This window comes from Mustela nivalis (assembly GCF_964662115.1).
Source record: "Mustela nivalis genome assembly, chromosome: 7".
Classification (NCBI taxonomy): Eukaryota; Metazoa; Chordata; class Mammalia; order Carnivora; family Mustelidae; genus Mustela; species Mustela nivalis.
In genome coordinates this window covers 47,669,247-47,690,845 of record NC_139026.1, presented here as the reverse complement: position 1 = coordinate 47,690,845, position 21,599 = coordinate 47,669,247, and the positions used below count along the sequence as shown (strand labels likewise).

The 21,599-nt window shown below is 41.1% G+C and overlaps 2 long non-coding RNA genes across 12 annotated transcripts in view; one reads left to right on the top strand and one right to left on the bottom strand.

Annotated features, from left to right (window-relative positions):
* Window positions 1-21,599, top strand: part of LOC309870549 — a 182,227-nt gene that overhangs the window by 87,326 nt on the left and 73,302 nt on the right. The window lies entirely within an intron of this gene.
* LOC309870548 overlaps window positions 1-21,599 on the bottom strand; it is a 149,882-nt gene that overhangs the window by 86,331 nt on the left and 41,952 nt on the right. For all 3 annotated transcript variants that reach the window (XR_014314671.1, XR_014314672.1, XR_014314673.1), the window contains one exon: window positions 17,950-18,142. This is a non-coding gene — a long non-coding RNA (uncharacterized lncRNA). The remainder of the gene's footprint in view (window positions 1-17,949; window positions 18,143-21,599) is intronic.

Below are 21,599 nucleotides of genomic sequence, written 5' to 3'. Positions count from 1 at the left end.
TGAGGAAGGCCTGCTCTGTATCCCCTGTCTAATGCTGCTCCCCAACATAGCTACTAATGCTGGCTTTCAGAGAGCACAAAGGCTTGGTTCTGTTTCCAGGGCCCTGGTCATGGGCCTTTACTGTCTAATAAACTGAGCGCTCCAAACCATGTGCCATTCACACCTACTCCCTACCTGGGAATGACCCCTTCTAGCCAGAGCCAAGTGGACCAAAACGTCTGGAGATATAAAAATATTGCAATTAGTGACCGAACTCTCACTCTTTAACTATGATGTGACAGATCACCAGTTTACTAAACAACTTTATTGCTAGATATTCTCCACCAGCATTTTTGCCAATGATGACATGTCAATATGTTTTAAACTAGGGTTTTGTTTGTTTTGCCAGCCTCTATAACCCTCAAACCCTGCTCATGTGTACGTGCATGCACACACATACACATATACACGACACCCTTCCTTCACTGATGTAATAAGCTGGAGTAGGAAAACATCTGCTTAAACTGATAATGAATTTATCAAAATTTCTACGTTGCCAAGAATAACAGATTTAAGACAGTATTACCTATACAAGCCTAGAAAATTAATTTTTTATCTTCCTAACCCCAAAGAAATCACAAAAATTTCCCTTTGCGCGCCAGGGTGGCTCAGATGGTTAAGCAATTGCCTTCAGCTTGGGTCATGATCCTGTAGTCCCAGGATCAAGTCCTACATCAGGCTGCCTGCCCAGCGGGGAATCTTCTTCTCTCTCTGGCCCTCCCCTCCTCATACTCTTCCTCTCCCTCTGTCATTCTTTCTTTCAAATAAATAAATAAAATCTTTGGGGAAAAAAAAAGTATCCCCTTTTGCTTTTGTATCTTCCAACTGGAGCCCGGTTTGATCTGTGTCAATGACACTCTAAATATAGGAACTTTTAGTGACTCAGGCCATGCAGAGGGAATAGAAAACTTCAGGCTGGGGCACCAAACCCTCATTCTTGATCCAGTCTTTGAAAGCACCCCATAACATCTCAAAATATAATGAGGGCAGTAGCAGAAAAAAGTCCTCGAATCAAAATTAATTTTAATTTACTTTGATTAAATGCCTTTTAGCACTTTGTTGAGACAGATGAAGATATTCTTACAAAATCAAAAAGCAAGTAATTCTCTAATCTCATTTTTGTTGCCAAGTTCCAGCTGACCTACTTTTAAGTTGCCCTGCAAAATGTGGTCTCCACCCACTTCCCCTCCTTCCTATCTACAGTTCCTCTTGACCTCTTGCCTTTCTTCCCTTCTGGTTCTTCTCTTTCAGAGACTCCTCTTTCTCCCCCAAATGTTGTCTGCAGGAAGGTCATGAAGTTGGCCTTGACATCCTCTTCTTCCCTTGACTTGATGGTGAGACCCCACGTCCTCATGGCTTCCCCTTGAGGGGAAGGGAGACACCCAAATCTCTAGACATGACCTCTCACTAACTCCCTAATCCCCTAAATCCAGGGTAACTAACCACTTGCCCATTTTGCTGGGACGGTCCCAATTTATGTCTGTCATTACAACTTAATTATTAATAGTCCTTGCTTTCACCCTCAGAAAGGTCTCAAACAACACATAATTTAGTCAATATATTTTTAGTCACTCTGCTTAAGATTAAGGATTTCCCTCCGAACATTTACTTGATCCAACATATCCTCACTCCTCAGTACACAAATCCTCATTTACATTTCTGTTGGCAGTTCTGCTGCTCTTCCATTATTCAGAACTAGAAGTCTTGGACTTACTGACCTCTCCTCTCTCATCCCATCTTAACAACACACAGAACAATGGCAGGAGCCAATGTTAGAGGAATGGACACAACTCCTGACTGTGTCACTTACCAGCTCTTTGCCCTTGGTTATCTCCTATCTCTGTGCCTCCATATCATCATTTGTAAGACAACGAGAACAATATGTTCTGACAGGGTCATAGAGAAAAGCAAATAAAGCAGCTTCTGAGGGGCCACCCAACACTGTGCCTGGCACAACAAATCTGATTGCTTTTTATTCATACACTCATTCAACACAGATTTACTGAGCATCTACTACGTGCCAGGCATGGTTCTAGGTCCTGAACAAGATTGTAAAAAAATATCTGCCCTCTAAGAACTAACATCCCAGTGGAGAAATTAGACAATGAAACAAAGAAATCATGTCAGGTGGTGATAAGGGAAGGAAAGGCCAAGCAAGATGGGGGGGTGGGGAGTGCCAAGGTGGAGAAGAGTTTCTATTTTCAGAAAGATAGCCTAGGAAGATGTCACTAAGAGGAGGACATTTGGACTGAGACCTAAAAGAGGTGAAGAAATTAGCTCTGCAGATATTTAGGGGAAGAACAGGCATAGGCACGTTTCCAGAGTCAGGAACAGGTCTGATGTATTTGAGGAACAACAAGGGCAACAGCTTTAAGGAGCAGAGAGAACAGGTGGGTGTGGGTCGAGAGAACAGATGAAGCCAGAAGTAGCAGGAGCCCAACAGTGCAACCCTTGCAGATCCTAGCAAGAGGTTCAGCCTGTCCTCTGAGTGAGGTGGGAGCTGATGATCCATGTGTGGCAAGGAGGGACTATGTTGAGATAAGACCACAGGAGGCCAGGCTCAAGCAGAGAGAGGTTAGGAGAAGATTACAGTAATCCACCCAAGAGATGATGGTGACCTGGACCAAGGTGGCAGCAGTAGAGCAGGTGAGAAGCAGGTCTCCTAACAGCTGAATTACTGCCAACAGCCCCTCACTGGTCCTCGCCGGCCCTCCTACTCCTGTCTCTCCTTCTTTCACTTTCATCACATCATTTCCCTGCTCAGGAAAAACAGTTGTGTTGCAGCAGCTATCCAAGTAACTCCAAACTCCTCCCCCACACTCAAGACCTTCCACTGGGTTCTGCATCTTCACTGTTCTTTCCTACCATAAACCAATCCCTACCAGGGCTCCACAAATTCAGTAGCAACTCAGATGGTAACTGGCTTCCCAAATGGCTAAGAGACTTGCTATTTGATATGGCTGTTGAATATTAATAGGATAGTTCTTTTAATTGGATCTCACCACCAGATATCTACTGCAACAACAAATAGTAAGAGCTAACACCGTGAAGTGCTTACAAAGAACTTTTACAAACTGCATCTCCTTTAATGCTCACAACACCTCCATGCGATGGATGCTATCATTACCCCGAATTTTAAAGATGAAGAAACTGAGGCACTGAAAGGTTAAGTAAATTGATCAACATCACAAAGCCAGTTAAGTGCGGAAACAGCGTGTGGAGGTGAGAATTTAATCTGGAAAGTCCAACTTCAGAGTCAGCACTCTTAGCCATAACCTTCTGTTGCCTCTATACTTGAACATGCTGTCTCACATTTCTCTATGTAAATCATATAATTGTAAGTGCATGTACTTTCAACTCTTGTTACTACCCCCACACCTTTGCTTAGCCTTTTCTTCTCCTCATCCTTACCTATCTCTGCCTTGCCAAATCCCACCCAGCTCTCAAGGGGTAACTCAACCTCCTATTCTTCACAAACCTTCTCTAATTATATTAGATCTTGCTGAACTTCCATTCTCTCCGCTATTTTAAATCCATAGCAAATCACTCAAGCTGCTATCCCCCAACTATACTACAAGCTGCTTATTTAGAACAACTATAAATTATATCTTTTTTTAATATATCCACAGTGTGGCCTAATGTGTCTCAACTGAACAGACATTTTTAATTTTTTTAATCTTTTTTAAAGATTTTATGTATTTATTTGAGAGAGAGAGAGCACATACAAGTGGGGGGAAGGGGCAAAGGAAGAGGGAGAAGCAGACTCCCAGCTGAGTAGGGAGCCCAATGCAGGGCTCAATCCCAGGACCCCAAGATCATGACCTAAACCGAAGGCAGACGCTTAATCCACTGAGCCCCCCAGGTGCCCTTCAACAGACATTTTTAAATAAAGCTTATGGTAAGCAAGATCCTGAATGGATCCTGGAGATACCAGGAAGACAGTGCTCAATAATGTTTCTTGCCCAATTGGGAGGATCAGGGAAAATGCTTCCTGAAACATACTTATCTATTATAACTAACCCTTTTATGTAAATACCATCAATGACACTATTCATAAACAAAAGTATTATTTTTATGTCATTTCAGTATAAATTCATTGAGTACCTACTTTGTGCAGAGAACTGAGTCAAAAGTTTATTTTAAAGGAAACAAGACAAACATCCCTGCCATTGGAGAACTCCTTGTCTAGGTACCACTTTCCAGTCTGTGTTACCATATGTCTTAGGGCATAGTTGGACATAACGAACAGAAAATCCATTTAAATCTGCTTTAGGTAAAAAAGAACACAAGGAAATCTCACAGAACTGAAATACTGAAAGAACAAGGCCTGTAGGTAATTGGAACAGAGAATAACGAAAGAAGTTACTTTCTCCATCTTTTCCTCTCCCCCCTCCTCTTTCCTCTCCAATCAACCTACTCCAGATTTCCTTTTTCACTTTGCTTTCACATGATCCATGAAGGCTTCTGCAAAATAGTACCCTCAGCCTCCAAGTACCTACATGCTGAACTTCCAGGTCCAATGTCACTATTAATTATATTTCCTATATTCTAATTCCAAATGTCCAGCATGAGAATCTAACAGGCCCACCATGAAATAGATTTGCACTCCCAGTACAAACAGCTGTGGCTGGCAAGTGGGGAAAAGATGCATAAAGTCGTGTTGAATGAGACATAGGGCTGCCAAGAACCACTTTTCCTGAGGCAGAATTCAAACATGTGGGATGGTGTTTTCTGTAGAATGGAATACAATACATGGTGCAATAGTTGCTCTAGAATACAACACACCTCAGATTCAAATATTGCAGACTTCATCTCTTCATGAAATTTCAGAAATGTAAGGAGTTCTAGGAATGATTGGACACAACTTCTATACTTGAGCTCAGTGGAAACTAAAGCCCAAGGGCTATTAAGGGTGGAGGCCAGACTAGGTTGTGTACTCTGTGACTCCTAATTTAAAGCGCATTCTCTAATGAGCACTGGGTGTTATATGCAACTGATGAATCACTGAACTCTACCTTAGGAACTAATAATATACTATATGTTAATTAATTGAATTTAAATAAATAAAATAAAAAATAAAGTGCTTTCTCTACTTATGCCTACCATTTACAAAACCAGCAGACTTTTCAGACCACCTTTGACAAAAGGTTGCCCAAACATAGTCTATACATCACAGTATGTGGGTTTGTTTGTCCTTTTTACTATAATTTCAGTACCTACTGAGAACCTTCACACCTTTCATCCCATTTAGTCCTCATGAGAATCATGAGAAGAATCATTAAACCTATGTTGTAGATGATAAACTGAGACCCAAGAGAAGTCAGGAGACTTGCCTACATTTTATAGTTAGAATGGGCTGACCCTGGATTTAAACCTAATGTATCTTACTCTAAACCTTTGATCTTTCTGCTATGCAGTGCTGCCTCTATACCCCGAGAAATCAGTCAGGTGTCAATCATAAAAAGAGATTGGGAAAGCAGATTGACAAGTTCAGAGGTTCAAAGAATTAACATGTATGGTAGAGGAGTGGGGTGCTCAAATCATAGACACAATGTCTGTAATCCCTAACAATCATGGCTTCTAGCACTTTCCTGCCTCAGCATTTATGTCTCCAGCACAGCAGAATGAATGATAGGAGCATTTTCCAACAGACATATCAATCCCATTTGCACAGAGGGGAAAGCTGGTTCTCATATAAGATTGTTCTGTAGCAATGATTCATTCTTTCAGTGGCATCACTGCTGCCTTTGCTATGGACATAATCGTTACCCATGGAATCAATCTTGAATCCATGGATAGCCTGGTTTAGCCTGCTAAAATTCTTCACAGTTGTCTAAACTACTTCAAATGCTTCTGGATACCTTGACCTTGTGTTCCTGGAACCAAAAAGGAGTGAGGAACCAATGGCTAAATCCCAAAGTGGCTCCAAAGAGTAATATGTCAAAGAACTTTGTACAAGGCAAAATCCCTTAAAACATGTGTATTTTTGCTGCCTATTGTCTTGTGTTCCCTTGCCATGTGGAGATTTATTATCCTTTAAAATGAAATACGGGAGGCACCTGGGTTAAGTGTCTGACTCTTGATTTCAGCTCAGGTCATGATCTCAGGGTCATGAGACTGAGCTCCACACACATCAGGCTCCATGCTCAGCAGGAAATCTGCTTGAGATTCTCCCCTCTGCCCCTCCCCTCTCTCCTTCTCTGACTCTCTCTCTCTCCCCTTCCCTCAAATAAATAAATAAATATTTAAAAAAAAATAAGATGCAAATCTGGATTACAAATCAATTGCATACTCTGGTACAAGAAGTCCTGATAAGGTTCTCTCCACAACACAACTAGGGGTAGGGTGATCAACCGCCTCAATTTTCCCAGGACTAAAAGGGTCCTAGGGATGCAGGATATTCAATCTTAAAACCAGGGAAGTCCATGACAAGCTGGTCACCCTAATCTGGAGATTTTTTTTTTAAGTAAATTTTTTCTCTTCCTAAATTTTAGGAGGTATCTATAGAACCAAGTATCTTGGCAATACAGGATGCTAATTGTCCTTTAGTTACTTTAAACAACATCTTTTTTACAGGTGTGCAGAAAACTCAAAGAATGAATGTGTGACAATTGTATAGTACGTCCAACAGTGATTCTTTTTTTTTATTTTTTATTTATTTGACAGACAGAGATCACAAGTAGGCAGAGAGGCAGGCAAAGACAGCAGGGGAAGCAGCCTCCCCGCCAAGCAGAGAGCCTGACGCAGGGCCCAATCCCAGGACCCCAGGACCATGACCCGAGCTAAAGGCAGAGGCCCAACCCACTGAGCCACCCAGGCACCCCCCAACAGTAATTCTTAATACTCTACATAACAGATAAAATACATCCAGCAGATGAAGAGCAAAATTGACAATGATTCATTTCAATCCGTAAAGGCCTGACAGGGACTTCTATGTAACAGCAAGTCTTTTAGCAATCAGCACAGTAGTCTTTGATTCATTGTCTTTAAACAACAGGCCACCCAAGACTTCACTCTTCTAATGGTAGGAGGTGGGGGTGGTTTAGTCCCAGGCACCCTGTTGAAACTCCTACCTCTGCCTGTGTCCAGCAGTATTGGAAGGGACAGCCCAAATAATGTGCACATTAATTAAATTTTCAATAGGGGAAGAAGAGAGGGAGCCTGGTGAGAGTCCAAATAGCTTTAATCCTTTCTGGAGAATAAGAGTTAACGCTTTACCTATCTAGCTTCTAAAAACAATTCTTCAAGACTTAGCCCTGCAGTGGCTAATTGATTGATGTCATTTATAAGTAACCTAATAATGTTGAATAATTTATTTTAAAATGACAGATGTTAAAGATATAGAGCCATACTAATCTGTGTCTATTGAAGAATATTTTCATGGCTATCATATATGATTTCAGGTCAGGAATGAGTTTTGTTTTGTTTTAAAGATTTAATTTATTTGAGAGAGAGAAAGAAAGAGAGCATGAGCAAGAGGAGGGCCAGAGGAAGCGAGAGAAGCAGACTCCCCACTGAGCAGAAAGCCTGACTCAGGGCTCAATTCCAGGACCCGGAGATCATGACCTGAGCTGAAGTTAGACACTTAAACCAACTCAGCCATCCAGGTGCCCCTTGTTTTGTTTTTTTAAACAATCTTCAGATACCTCATTTTAGTACTTATAATAAAGTGAATTTAGGAAAAGTGTAATTTTGAGCCAGTGGATAAGGCTAGATTATAAATTTGTCATTCCACAAATACATGCTAATCGTTGTGCTGGGTAATAGGAGACATAGCAAAAAATAGAAATGGTGCTTGTCCTCCCTCACTTGGTTTCCATTCTAGTGTGAAGACTGAGAGTAAACAAGTAAACAATTACACAAAATAATTTCAGACTATGATTAATAAAAATTAATAACAAATCTACTGTCAGTCTTTATATTACTTTATCTATAGGTCTTTGAACCATTCATAAAGCCAACCTCAATATCATACATTATTCAACATCAGCTTTCTTTCTCAATTCAGTGTTTGTTAGTTCCTGCTTCACTTAAAAAGAAAAGCTTCATGAAGAAGAGTGATTTAATATTACATCATAATTTTCCCACTAGAAGAACTATATTGTCCACCTTAGCCTATTAAAAATTCTTTATTACGTTTTTATTGTTTTATTTAATATTTTAAGAACCCCGGGGACAATTCATAACATCAAAATGCAAGATCTTACAAATAAGCTGGAAGTACAGTTTCTCACCACTCATAAGGCCTTCTTTCCTTGCTAATAAGTTTAATACCTCTTCTTTCTGGTTCTTAGAACAAATAGAAGAATAAGGGGGAAAATCTCTATTCCATCTCTGTTAAGTATGACCAGTGCCAGGAGAATGGATACAGAAGGTGAAGTTGCCTGTATGATACAAGATGGCAAATTAGCTTCTCTAGAGAGGACAGTCAGGATGGGCTTCCCCACCCTTTCCCCACACCCAACCCCAGCCTCCAAGCATCCCTCTTTCTTTCTTTGCAATGTCTACTTTCCTCCCAGCTTCCCTAAGAGCCTTCTCCTCCAGTAAATCTTAATCCTCAAACAGGACACAAACTCACTCATACAAATGTGTCAGTGATTGGTGACAACAGGATATAACCATTTCAAAAAGGATCAAGGTCTTTAACTAAAAGAATGAAAATCCAGGAATAAGGTCTAGCATTGATGAGTGACTGGTGTGGGGGTTATATCTATTTGGCCAGCCCTAAAGAGATCTTGACTCTACATTTGAAGTCTCCTGGTCTAAAAGCCAGTTGGAACATGGGGTACTGGTGGCTTCTGAGGCAGTCTCATTGTCATACTCCATGGTCATGATATAATATCAAGTAATGCTGTTTTTGATGTATTACAGAGTAATACCCAAGCAACTACTCAACTAAAAAAAAAAAAAAAAAAATCACTGTAGGTACCCTCAGTCCATCTTGGATTATCTTATTTAACAGTTTTTCAGTGTAGTAAAATGTCTTCCACCTATTGCATTGTTACTTAGATTTTTTTTAATTTATTTGAGAGAGTGAGCAAGAGAGAGCAAGAGAGCATGAGAAGGGGGAGGGTCAGAGAGAGAAGCAGACTCTCTGCTGACCAGGGAGCCCGATGCGGGACCCGATCCAGGGACTCTAGGACCATGACCTGAGCCGAAGGCAGTTGCTTAACCAGCTGAGCCACCCAAGCACCCGTTACTTAGATTTTTATGTGCTGACGTTTGTCTTTCCTTCTAGGGCAGGGACTTTTCTTTTTTTTAAGATTTTATTTATTTATTTGAGAGACAGAGATCACAAGTAGGCAGAAGGGCAGGCAGAGAGAGAATGAGGAGGAAGCAGGCTGGGCAGAGAGCCTGATGCGGGGCTTGATTCCAGAACCCTAGAATCCTGACCTGAGCCGAAGGCAGAGGCTTTAACCCACTGAGCCACCCAGGCACCCCTCGGACTTTTCTTCTAAATCAGTCCATGGAAAATATTGGTGGATAGCCTGATGACTATTAAGTATAAATTAACTTTTCCAAGACTCACTTTAAATTTCATTTCATTCTGAATACCTTTAATGTGGTTGCTGTTGTTGCTGTTGTTATTATTATTACTATTAATAATGGCGATTATGTTTATTGGCTGTTTGCCATGTACCAGGTGCTCTTCCTTACTTTATTGCTTGAGCTGGCAACAGCCCCACATCAGTTATTATTATCCCTCTTTCTGTAGCTGAAGAAACCACCCAAGGTCACACAACTGCTGAGAAACTCTCCTACGTTTGTCTGCCTCTCCTTTGAAAGATCCAGTGGGAGTCTGTCAAAGGTTTTGCTCCAGTATAGGTTAGGGACAATAAGGCGAGAAAGATACTATGGCCTGGCTATTGTATGGGACATGTGAATTCACAAAGTTAAGGTTAAAAGATAGGCAACTTCTAAAACCTGTGTTTTCTGAGGAATATTTATGAGTCTGGAGGTGAGTCAAGAATGAAACAGCCAGTTGCAGGGTGTGAGAACTATAATCAATGCGATGGAACTCAGCAGAAACAGCTTAAACAGAGGAAAGAGAGTTCCAATTTAGATTCGCCCTTTCCAAAACAGGCGATAATAGAGCAACAAGCAAACTGCCAACCACACAGGTTTGAAGTATGTGATGTTAAGGCCAACCCTCCCTGGTAAACCCAGTCTTATCCCAGACTAAGCTTTAAGTGCTAATGCTTAAGTGCTAATGTTTTAAGTGTTAATGCTTTACTGGGCATTATTATTAGCTTTGCTGTCATAGAATAAACCCCAGTTTCCATCAGAGCAGGCCTGAGAGCAGCTTAAGTATGGCTCTCCATTCTCCCTCCCACTCTCTTTCCATCATCGCTGCCTGCAGATCAGCCTAATAATAGTCCTAACCACTGTTGGTAGGCTTCATCCCAGTCTACAAGGTCCTTTCACATAGCTTATTTCATTCAACCTTGTGAAATAAGTATGATTAGTAACCCCATCTTAAATAGATTCAGAGCAAAGTCATGTCTTAATTAAAATCACACTGCCCAGAAGGACCACAGCCAGAACCGAATCCAAATTTCCTGGATGGGAGACCAAATGAAAGCCTCCCAGAAAAAGGGTACCACATGATTATCATTCGATCTACCCTCCATCTCAGACTTCAGGGTTAAAATGAATAACAATTTATTGGATTTAATGGTGTCCTACCATCTGCCTGCCTCCAACAAAAATATATCTCAGTCCCCCAGGACTATCCCTTTACATCTTGTAGTTTAATTTCATTCGTTAGAGTTTATAGAGAGCATTGCTCTCCATCAGTTTCTCTTTTTCCCCAGAGGTTTATAGACAACACAAACAAGTATTAGTGAAGAAAAAATCCTCCTACATGCCCAGGATAGGCCCGGGAGTGATTTTCACTGCTTCAATATGAACTATTGAGGGAAATGGCTTTTATAAAACACATTCATATCCTGAATACTCCCAGTCTCTACAATATGGGTGATAGTTCCCATTCTTCTATCAAGATAGAAGCTCATTCTCAATAAAAACAGCTTCTGATCACTTGGAACTGAAAAGGAAGAAAGGAATTGGAAATTACTGTGAGCTATTTAGGTTAATGGTCAGTAATTCAAGAACCAATTATCCAGTTAGTGGATTTTTTTTTTCTGTTCCTATACTACCTCCCTCTTATTGTCTACTCGGCATTTTCATTATCATCTCTTGCGGGAGGGTATTAAAGAAAAAGAGTGGAAGTGAGATTCAAAATCAAACTAAATCAGTGATTATTAAGCACCTACTTTGTGCCAGACAGGGAGATAGGTGTGCAAATCCTAAAGGAGTCATACATGACCCCTGCATGTGGATTCCTGTGACATTGCTGCACTAAAGATAGGTTTAAAGTGCCACAAGAGCCTGAAGGAAGAGCGAGAAGCCTAGAATGGAAGGAAGAAGGGGAAAGCATCAGATTAAAAAAATGACACTTCTGCTGGGACTTCAACCATGCCTCAGAGAGTAAGCTCTAGGTTCCAGAATCAGAATATGTGAGTTAAAATTCCCATTATATAAGTAGATTATATGATTTTAGCATGTCACTGAGCCTTATCTGAGAAATTAAATTGGGAATGCTTTCAACTGCAAATAACTATCCCCCTAACAATAACTTTAAAAATTGTCTCTTTCTCCCACAACTGGAAGTACCATGGTAAGCAGTTACTGAGAGTGGTTTAGCTGTTCAGTGATGCCATCAGGATCCCAGGGTCTTTGTATGTTTGAAGTCTTCCTTTCTTACCGTATTGGCTCATTGCTTTATGTTTCCAAGATGATTACTGCAGGTCCACCACATTTATATCAAAGGCAGGTCCAGCCATCACACTGACACCTAAAGCAGAAAGACGTAGAGGGTGGGCTGAGAGCATTATGTACACGTGTCCCATTTTGTTAAGAAAGAGCAAAGCTTCTCAGAAGCTCCTAGCAGAATTCTGCTTACATCTCATTGGCTAGAATTGGATCACAGAGCCACCATAGCAGTTAAGCTAAAGGTCTTGAAAACAAACCAAATGAAACTATTGGTGGGGAAAAAAAAAAAAGATTTCGTTTTAATTTTTCTTACTTTTATTTCTCCTTTCCTTTATAACCACAGAGGTGTCTGTTTTCCACGTTATCATCTTTTTTGTTTCTAATTGTTTTATTATTGTATACCTTGTTGGAATTTAAGTACTTCATTATTTTAAAAATCTAAAGGAAACATAAAATGTAAGTTCTTAAATCTACTTGATTAAAAAAACTTCCTTCAGCAACTTTATCTCTACTTCCAATTAATAGCTTGCACAATTATATAATCACATAATGCTGAACACTGTGATTTACTCTTAGCATGTATTTGTTTTAGCTATAGCTTACTTATGTAAAGAAGTACAAACATCGCCTAACTAAAGTAGTAAAATTAATCGCACCATTATAGTCACATGACATTCAACGTGTCTAGAACTAGCAGGCAATACAGCTCCTGGAAACCCAATTGCCCATTTTACTGAGCCCAAGGCACTTTCAGGGAGGGTCAAACAATTAATAGACCCACCATACATTTTCCTAACCATGGAGAATGGTGTAGGGGCCAGGATCCAAAAACCTTGGCAGCTCTGTAATTGCATAGTTCTAGAGATGAGAAAGGTAAGAGGCCTAGGATAGAAACTGAAAAGAAAAGGAAGGAACTGGAATATGATACCCGCACTCCAAACATTCATTACACCCTCCTCACTCCACTGCCTTCCAACCCTCCCCAAACACTCAAAGTCCTCTTAAATTTGCTTAGTAAGGGGGAAGGAAGGGAACAAAATTGCAGAAGAGAGACTTCCAAACTCTTGTTAGATATGAGCAGTGTCTTTTAGCCATTCTGTATTTTTCCATTAAATATGTATTACATTTGTAATGGGGGGGAGAGAAGGGACAGAATATGACAAAACTGGGCAGCAAAGGAAAACATAGGGTAAGTTTCTCTTTGTCTGTGGTCTTAGGTCCAGGCAATTCTTCCCTCGCCCTCACGAGGCTTGCATTTTGGCCCGAAGTATGAAATATTACCTTTACCTTTCATAGCTTCAGCTTACGATAAACGGTGGGTCAGCAGTTACATGACTGCCCTGGAATGATTTCACACTGCTGCCTGCCGTGCCACACATGCGCGGGGTGACCAGCTAGAGCCAATGACTGTGGAAGCAGCTTCTGGTCAGACCACACAGTGCAGCCGCTGCAGACAACTCTCTTCTGTTGTCTCTGCTTCAATCTCTTCATGTTTCTTTTCTTTTTTTTTTTTTTTCTTCAAGAAGACAAGGGTGTCTCATTGAAGCTTCAGGGAAATCACTGAATCTTAATGGAATCTAATTGGCTCCCATGGTTATCTCAAAGGAGCTGTGGTCATAAAAGTTAATTAAATTAGATTCATTTGCATATTCAAGACCATTCTATTCCCTCACTTTAAAACCTGGGAAAGAGGAGATGTGTCCCTCCTCCCTGGATAGGACATGCAACAATGTCCAAATCGTTTTCTTTGTATGCCTGAGAATTAGAGTAGTGGGCTATTTTTTGAATCCTCTTGCCTAGCTTGTGTCCTCCTTATTTTTTTAGGTATATGTCAGTGTGAGAGTTAAATTGGTATGCACTGCAGGTCTCGCTTTGAAATATGGAACTAGTCCTTTATAGAACAAGCTTTGCTGTGCTTAAGACTGAAGTATTTTCTAAACAAAAGGTGAATTCAGAATGTTCAGTAGAAAAAGGAGCTAGCAACATTTACAGCCACAGGACTAGCTAGAAGCATCTCCCATTTGAGTGTGTGCTTGTTTGCATGATCATTGGCAACAACCACACCCATAGCTTTCTTAGAGGGTCAGAGGAATGGAATGATTAGACCCTAAGAGGATGTCTAGTCTACCCAGCTGCCTGTGGTAGGTCTAAAATAACCAGCTGAAATGGAACTCTGGCCTGTTTTCTGAACCCTCAAGGGAAGGCTTCCTCCTCTATATAACGACCCATTTTTAACAACACTTAATATTACCAGAAAGTGCTCCCTTGTGTCAAACCTATATCCCCTCTGCTACTGATTTACTGTTTATTCTCACATGCATGCAACACTGGTGTGGGTGATCGAAGCCAGTCCCTCAACCCTGCTCATTTGTACATGGCCTTGGAATAGCAACTGGATATTGATATTGGTGCCGTGCCCAGATCAGTCTTTACAGATTAAAGGCCATGTCTGCCCTACTTCCATTGGCCACTCTTACCTGTTAATGCAGGTGAAGGTATATCATTAACCTATTTTCCCTGTCACGAGAAGACAGGTCTGATTTATCTTTAGGGTTTTTATTTCTTTAATGAACACAAATGTGCCATCCCAGTGCTAAGTTTTCAGGAAACAGTGGTGGACAGGAAAGACTAAGACGCTGCCCTCAGGCATGGAATTCGGACATAATACAAATAATTACAAATGAGGTGAGAGTTACAAAAAAGTGTAGGTTACCAAAAAAACACATAACAGTCTGAGCTAACAGAGACTAGGGGGACAGGAAAGCCTTCTGGATAAAGTGATGCTTCACCTGAAACCTGAAGCATGAATAGGAAGTATCAAAGTGGAGAAGAGTATTCATGACAGAGGGAATGGCATATGCAAGGTCCCCAGCAGGAGAAAGAGAGTGGCCTGGTGAAGGGCTGGTGTTGAAATTCAGACAACAGGACAGAAGCTGTGGAATCATCAGACCTCACTCATGGCCTGTCCCTGCTCAGCTATGGGAGGATTAAGCTGAGACTGACACCCAGTGTCCTAGTCCTGGCTTTTGCAGTTTGAGAGCTTGGAGCCACTGATGCTTAGTGACAAGGGTCAGGCACCTGGAGAAAAAGTGGAAGGAAAAAGGCCCCACTTGAGCAACCAGAGGCTTTGATGGCTCTGAGGCTCCCATGAAGTAGCATAGCATAGCACAATTGTAGCAGTCAGCTTTCAGGGGAGTGACATGCTGCACATGTAGTTGTTGGCAAGTCACACTTTCAGCGTCTCCAACCCCTCATCTGAGAGATGACGAGTTTAGGTATGGACCCTCCTCACTCACATTCTAGAAGCACTCAGCAACAATAGTCCCTATATGGTTCGTTCATTCTTAAGTGGGTCACATTATTACTAAGCTAGCCTACATTTGGGAGTGGGAGGAGGAGTTATTCAGATGCAGCCAGCAAGCCTCTCTCCAATTCACTTTTTTTTTTTTGGTGGGGGGAGGGGTTAATTTTTTGTTGTGGTGTTGGTAAAATATGCATAACATAAAATTTACCATTTTAAACACTTCTAAGTGCAGAATTCAATAGCATTAATTACACTTGCAATGTTGTAAAGCCCTCACCACTATTTCCAAAATTTGTCATTCCAATTCACTTTTTTTTAACAGTATAAACAGTCTTTTTTTCCCCAGTTTAATTGAAATTTGATTGACAGACAACATTGTATTAAAGGTATACATCATGATTTGATAGTGTATATGTTGAGAAATAATTACCACAATAAATTTAGTTAACTAATATTACCATTTAGTTACTAAATAATTACCACAATAAATTTAGTTAACTCTAATCACTCTTTTTAAAAAGATTATTTATTTTTAAAGAGAGAGAGAGTGAGGATGTACACAAGCAGGAGGAGGGGCAGAGGGGAAGGGAGAGAGAGAATGTCAAGTAGACTCTGTCCTGAGGACAGAGCCCAATACCAGGCTCCATCCATCCCGGGACCCTGAGATCTGAAACCAAGAGTTGGACACTTAACCAACTGAGCCACCCAGGTGCCCCAACTCCAGTTCACTTTTAAACAAGTCAGGGCAAGTTCTACAAGTGTCCTCATAATCCATGAACCTGACCATCTATCTTGACTCCTGACTTGGATCTTGAGAGATCTGATACTGCTCTTAAAAACAAATGATGCTTCTTACTTACTCCTTGTATAAAAATGTGTACAAAGGGTAAAAAGAAAGAGTAAACTGCTAAATAATTAAGCCCTCTCCTTCTGCTACTAGGTAAGTCACCTTGTTCAAAATCATAGTGCTTAATACTGCAAGTTTACTAAACCCCATCTATGTACCTAGCACTAAGCTAGTTGCTTTGCACATATCATTTGACAGGTAGATAATATTTTTCCCACTTTACAGATAAGGGAATAGGCTATGGTAGAACCAGATTTTCAGCCCAAATCAGTCTGCTTTTAAGATTTGGTTCACCCCTCCATACTTCGTTACTTCTCCAAAGGGGAGACCTGAAGAGGGCATTTTGAAAAATGAAGAAGAGGAAAGAAAGACCAAAATTAAATTTGAGCCCATGCTTAACCGACTCAGATTTGTTCTGATTGGTTTTGTCACCTAAGTTCTAGCTTCTCCAGTTCAGTCTTTCTTATCTCTCTGGCCTATGGAATTGATGGTATTTACTGCCCCACTTTTCAACAATAGTATGTGGCTCAATTACTTAAGAAAATCCTTAGAGCATCAGGGTGCTTAGCAGGCAAAAGGGGTTAAAAGCCCAAAGAAGGCCTGAGCTCCCTGCAACTCAGGTTGGCACAGAAGGCCAGGAATAATGAAGCCAGTTGAACTGCCCACCCTCCAGAACCCTTGGCTGTGAGTTTTAACAGAACAGAAAATAATCAATGAGACAAGGGAACTGCCAAGTAAATTGATATTAAGAGTTCAGATTTTGTTTTCTTTTTCCCTTACCAGGTGTGCTGTGAGAATTCAAAGCATAAGGAAGGAGAATGGGTTAAAAATAGTGTAACAATAGCCAGTGTGATAATAGCATGATAAAAAAGCATCGTGAATTATATAAGAGGACTCTAGAAAAAAAACTTAAAAGGAATAAAAGCAGAGGCAGGAGCAAGCACACAAACACCATGGGATGTTAAAAGGCTCAGAGTGAAACATAGTAGGATATCATAAAAAAAAAAAAAAAAATACCGGCTTCAAAAGTATGAAGATTTTTAGGGACACCTGGTGGCTCAGGCAGTTAAGCATCTGCCTTGGGCTCAGGTCATGATCTCAGGGTCCTGAGATGGAGCCTCTGCATCCAGCTCCCTGCTTCTCCCTCTGCCCCTCCCCCCACTTGTGTGCATGCACTCTCTCCCTCTCTCTCTCAAATAGGTAAATAAAATCTTTTTTTTTTAAGAAGTATGAAGATTTGTAAATAGAATTGTTTGTCCCTTGGAGCGTCTGGGTGGTTCAGTGGGTTAAGCCTCTGCCTTCCACTCAGGTCATGATCTCAGGGTCCTGGAATCAAACCCTGCATCAGGCTCTCTGCTCAGCAGGGAACCTGCTTCCCCCTCTCTCTCTGCCTGTCTCTCTGCCTACTTATGATCTCTCTCTCTCTGTCAAATAAATAAATAAAATCTTAAAAAAAAAAAAAAAAGAAGAAGAAGAAGAAAGAAATGTTTGTCCCTCAGGGTGAAGTCAGACATCAGTATCTTGGCTTGTGGGGCCCTCTATGCCTTGCCTCTCCGGCCTCATCCCTTCTGCCACAATGAACAACTCTCTCAAGAACTGCTTGTTCTCTCTCCAAGTCCTCACTTCCCTTCTCTGACATGTCAAAGTAGGTCATATTTCCCACTTATACCTTCTGACAGCTCCATGCTAACCTTATTATCCTTGTAAACATTGCTCAACATCTACTTTCCTGCCCTCCCAGGGTAGGTCCAACTCTATCTTGTTTATTGTTCTATTGCCAACCCTAGCACTGTTATGAATAAATGAATGAATGTTGGTGGCCATTTAGGTTTCCAACTGCCTAACTTCATGACATTTGAAGAAAACAATTGTTTCTTTAGTTCATGTAGCATGTCAGAATTTAACAAGAGAAGCAGAACCAACATAAAGAGTTTTTCATTTTTTAAAAATCTATCCATTCAGTTATTATAAGGAAGTGCCTTACCCAGATGTAGGAACCGGTTAAGCCAGCCTGGTATCCACAGGGCGAGCAGTCAGAAAGCGGAGATCACAAACAGGCTAGGACCTCAGAAGAGTGAGTGTGATGAGGAGAGTATCTTGCAGAAGCGAGGGCTCTCAGTCCTGGAGTTGAGTACACACACTTGGCCAGGCGTCAGTGAAATCGAATGAAGATCCAGCTGGAATGAAAAGCAATTTCAGGCCCAGCTGCTGCTTCTGCTGCTTCACACCAACAAGGCAAATCAGCAGATCAGCAGCACCAACATCAGTTTTGTCCCAGGGTGTAGAAAAAGATTTTACAACTTTCCTTCTGCTCGTGTGTGTAAACTCTCTAGCATCATGGAGGTCTTAAACCCTCTTTTTAAAAAGCTTTTCTCGGGGGTGAGGGAGAATTGGATGAAGGTAGTCAAAAGTACAAACTTCCAGGTATAAGGTAACTAAGTACTGAGCTGGAATGTTGACTTTGGTTAATACTGCCATAGGAGATATTTAGAAGTTGGTAACAGAGTACATCCTAAGAGTTCCTATTGCAAGAAAAAAAAAGATTTTAATTTTCTATATGTATATGAGATGGAGGATGTTAAGTAAACTCATTGTGGTAATAATTTCGCAGTATTAATCATACCATCATGCTGTGCTCCTTAAACCTTATACAGTGCTGTGTGTCAATTATATCTCACTAAAATGGGGGATTTTTCTGATTAAATCACCTGGAACTATCTCCCTTTGGTTAATTTAAAATCAGCTGAGTAGGGACTTTTATTATATCTGCAAACTCCCTTCACAGCAGCCCCTAGATTGGTGCTTGGTTGAGTTGGGAGTGGGGAGGGGGCATGTCACCCAATAGTTGCTGCCAAGCTTTCAGCTGATGGTTTTTACAAAAGAATCTTCTTTGTAGCTCACTATAGCCAGGAACCTACTAGACAAGGAATTCAGGAGGATGTAGTTCAGCCTAGCCTCATGGACACATCCCAAAGCCATCACAGGTCACATCGAAGGACAACTATATCTATAACCTCCAGTCTGACCCTGAGTGAAAGAAATTAGTGACCGAAACGAGCAACATTCCTAAGTGGGAACGGCCACCTTGCTAGGAGAAGCAGGGCTGACCCTGCAGAGGCAAAGCAAATGAGTAATTCCAAATTAGCTTAGAGCTAATCACCTTAGTGGAGAATGTTCTCAAGAAGAGGAGGTATCAGGAGCTCTGCGAGCCAAAATAGTGGGTGGTAAGAATAGATTTCTATCAGAAGCCGGGGAAACCCCATTCCATGGTTCCAAGATGGAATATAGGTGTTCATCAGTGGAAGTTTTTGAAGGATTGAATCAATCAACCAAACAATGCCTCCTTCTAACTCATCTATTCAGAAAAGATTAAGGCCCGATGTGAAACTGTCGTGCTAAGACACATTGCCGTGACCTTAATGGAGTGTTCCTAGGGCAAAGATCAAATAGCTCCAGCTATAGGCCAAGAGTTCTCTTAAGAAAGAGCCTTTGAGGGCGTCTGGGTGGCTCAGTGGGTTAAAAAGCCTCTGCCTTCAGCTCGGGTCATGATCCCAGGGTCCTGGGATCGAGTACTGAATCGGGCTCTCTGGTCCTCGGGGAGCCTGCTTCCTCCTCTCTCTCTCTGCCTGCCTCTCTGCCTACTTATGATCTCTGTCAAATAAATAAATAAAATCTTAAAGAAAGAAAGAGCCTTTGACTGAGAGAGCGCTATCAAATGGGCTGTCCCATCGGTCCCTTAATGGGTACTAGATACTTTTTTGTTGCCATTTCTGCATTGCCGGACACACACGTACACACACACACACACACGCGCGCGCGCGCGCGGGACTACAATAGACTTTGCACAGCTTCCAATACAAAGTTAGGAATGAGAACTGAACATCTAGTTGACAGTGACAATCTGGTAATCACAGAAGCCCAGGTATGACTTATCTTGAATAACCAGTGATTGAATTATGTGCCTTTGAGCTTAGCCTATACCAAATGCCTCTGGGTTTAAAAAAAAAAATCAGAATTTGCTCTCCGGCTTAGAGTGATTGAATTATGCTGTGGGCTATGGTAAATTCATCGCAGTGCTATAAATAGATGAAGGGCAGTTCAGTAACCCTGGGGAATTTTATCTGCCTCATTCATGCATCCAGAGATGCTGCTTACGTAAAGCCAAAATAGGCACAACCAAAAGGGCATCGAGGGAGATTGATTAAAGTTGAAGATTCAAATAGAAACCAAGAAAACAAGCAAGCAATTAACGGCAAAAATCAGGACTAGTCCCGATGCAAAGATCAAAGCAAGAAATGGGCCTCTGAAGATAATACAGTACCTTAAACTTCCTAATAGTTTCTAGAGGCAAATTTAGAAACCTCTTTCCAGAGAAAGCCACAGCCTCCAGCTGTTCTTTCTCTGCACATTCAGGCATAGACCCTCATCACAGTCTCTCAGGGATTTACACTTCACACTGGCACAGCACACTCATCATCCCTCCTAGAAATACTCCTCCTTGACCTCCAGGCACAGCACCAGAAAGTCAATTAAGAACCATTTTAAAATGTTACTCAAGCAACTCAGAGATAAGCGAAGATACCGACAAGTTCCAGGAGTTCCCCTTAGCCAAGTTTACCACCGAGTTATTTTATTAGACAAGTGGTTTTTAAAGGAAATCATTTATCATAAGGTTGCAGGAAAGGTCTGTTCCTGGTCTCCAGCTGCCTGTGGAAAGAGTCTAGAATTGGCTGGAGTAGCTCTAAGAGGCTGGAAATTCAGTTCATGGTCAAGTATGTCAGTGTTTTAAAACATTCTAACAAACCCAACAGCACCATCTGTAAGGACTGCATAATTTGCAAAATTTCTTGCTAAATCAGCTGGCCAAATGCAAAGCCAATTGCTTTGGCGTCGGTACAGCAGCGTGCTGCAGCCGGGAAGTATTTTAAGTGGATAATGAGTAGTCTCTTCTCTCAATGACTATATTCAAATAACTTCCACTGCCTAAAATATGCAAAGTTCCTAGTCTAGGCTGCCCTAGGAACTTCTGCCCCCTAACTCAGAGTTTGAGTCTTTAGGGGTTGGGAGGGAGTTATTAGATCCTCCTTCTCTATTGATACTGAAGAAAGCAGTTGCCAAGCAAAGAGCTCAGACCCTTCCCAGTTCTCACACATACACAACAGCCCACATACACACACGGAAAAACTCAAAAACACAGCTCACATTAGTCCTGAGCTAGGCAAGGCTTACATCTACTGCAGCCAAGAATAGCAGCCAAGTCTTTAATTTACTTAGTTACAGTATCTCCTCTAAAATTATTAATTATTTGGGTACTTCAGATGCCCTTTTTTTAAAATGAGGAAACACAGGTAGAAAGTATTTCTCTGCCTTTTTCTCTTGAGAAACATAGTTCTTTATTGGTTATCCATGGAAAATGTTCTCTCTCTCTCTCTCAAGTAGCAAAACAGATGGAAGTTCCTTCTGTGAAGAAACCAAATTCTATACTCTTTATATCCAACCATCATTACCTCCATCTCTATAATTTAAGAAATCAATAGACATGCAATAAATGCTTGATTATTTGTTTATTAAGTGAGTTGCTCCCCCAAGTTACTTTAGAACCCACAGTTCACAGACAAGAGCACCAGCATCATG